Genomic DNA, 2,519 nt, shown 5'->3' with positions numbered 1-2,519 from the left:
TTATTATTATTATTATTATTATTATTATTATTATTATTCAGGTCACTACCTGGAATAGAACTCGATTCGATTCTAGGCAGTGACTTGAATAATAATAATATGGAGGGTATATCAGGCGAAACGTTGTGCTAACAACAAACAAGATGAGGACAAATATCCGTCAAATGTAAATAATGTAAATAAGGTATAGTGTATCTCGGACTACATTACCTATATGTGTTCTTCTGTGTTGTTTCGTATCAGATGAACTCTCATCAAACATACATATGACCACCAGTGAGCGTGCCTCTACTCAGACAGACGAAGAGTATCTTGGAATAAAACGGGCAACTGGAATGGTGACTTGGACACATGTTAGGACTGCACGGGAGTGATCGGTAGGGAGAGGAACCGGAAGTAAGAGCCTCATGGACCTGCTCAAAATATTCCAAATGCATGACAGCTACAGATGGGATATTCCGAATGTGACAATGTGGACTTGGAGAAATCAAACCGGATCATCCATAAGTTATATAGAGTTTTAAGTCAGCGAATATGAATAATGTAGGATATCAACAACTACACAGACCACCCGTTTGATATCTGCAAGGTCAACCAAGAGAGAATCGTAAGTAGAATCAAGTCAGTGGAATAGGGATACGCTATGCCCAGCGCTGAAAGCCTACAGTGAGTTAATTAGAGAAATAATTCAGCTGGAATTGACGAAGAGGATCGTCAACAACCAGTTGCGAATGGCTCTGAAGTGAACTATTAAAAATTAATCGGTAGGGTGTGGTAAAAATGTAGCGATAAATGGCAATAGATTAGAGGAAAGGTAGTCAAGAAGAGATAGAAAAGGCGACGTGAAATAACTCCACTGTTTCTTCGAAACGAAATACAAAGGTGTTACTTTGTCAAAGCTTTGGGCACGTACTGTTAGACACAAAGAAACAAAGCTATTGATGGGTTTCAATGAAAGAAACGCGCTGTAGAAGGAAAGTTACACAAATGAAATGCCGTGGCAAATTAAAACGGTAAGTATCTGCCATTCGAATCCAGGCAAATGCTTGAAGTTTTCCATTAGCAATTCCTACTTGCAGCTGTGGACCAGAAATGGTCAACTTTGAAGCCCGATAAGACAGTAAGCCGCAGCACTCGGCGGAAGTAGTGAAGACTTACGAAAGAAACGATAACGGTAGGTGAGGTATGGTTGATACTTTTTTACTCTTTTACTTGTTTCAGTCATTTTGACTGAAGTACGCCATGCTGGAGTACCGCCTTTAGTTGAGCAAATCGACCCCAGGACTTATTCTTTGTAAGCCTAGTACTTATTATATCGGTCAATTTTTGCTGAACCGCTAAGTTAGAATTTTTGCCTAGAACCAATTACTAGCCTGATAGACTTGGCTATGTCAAGATGGATTTTATGTATTCTTTCTCCCACTTGGATTTGAAATGTTGCCACAATTATAATATGTCTATTCTACTGTAATTTTCTGCATTTTCGTGCAGCTGAAGATTGCTCTACATATTGCATTTAATGTAATGCTCGCATTACTTAAATAAATGGAGTAGCATGAAACGTGCGTACTGCAACCACCTTTGAAATCCGTGTTGCTTATTTTGATTTTTTCATATATATATATATATATATATATATATATATATAGATATAGATAGATAGATATGTATATATATATGGTTTAAATGTAAAAAAACAAAAAAAACAAAAGACAGAGACAGGAGAGGGAACAACATACAAGGTGTACTAATTTGATGCTCAGAATAAAAATGGAAAAGTCATTGACGTTTGAAGCCTACGCTCTTGGACAGGAAAGAACGAGGAAAGAAAATGGAGTGAAAGATAAAACGTGTCCGGATTAACGGAACCACATGTCGAAACTATATGTGTGTGTGCGTGTGTGCGTGTATGCGTGCGTGTCTGTGTGTATGTATATACATACATATATACATACATACATGCATGCACATATGTATTTATATTTATATTTATATTACACATACAGTAATCCCTCGACTATCACGGTTGTTACGTTCCAAAACCACCCGCGATAGTTGAAAAGTAGAAACAGTACTGTACTGTAAATTTTTTTTATTATTTTTATAATTTATATATATTTGTTCTATTATAAATGCAAAACAACACCACGGAGGAATCGACATAAGCTTAAATAATAAATGGTGATAGGTGAACCGCGATAGGTGAACCGCGATAGGTGAACCGCGATATGGGCAGGGATTACTATGTGTGTGTGTGTGTGTATATATATATATATATAAATATATATATACATACATGTATATGTATACACTCATATACACTCATATAATTTACTTCTGGATTTATACATTCACATACACAAATGCTTATACATGCATACATGCATAGATTAATTCGTACATATACATATATAGACAAATACATACATACACAAACACTTACACACACACATACACACACACAAATATATATATGTGTGTGTATATATATATATATATATATATATATATATATATAT

The sequence above is a fragment of the Octopus bimaculoides genome, chromosome 5, assembly GCF_001194135.2.
Source record: "Octopus bimaculoides isolate UCB-OBI-ISO-001 chromosome 5, ASM119413v2, whole genome shotgun sequence".
Lineage (NCBI taxonomy): Eukaryota > Metazoa > Mollusca > Cephalopoda > Octopoda > Octopodidae > Octopus > Octopus bimaculoides.
The sequence above is the reverse complement of the archived record's forward strand: the minus strand, read 5'-3'. Positions refer to the sequence as shown.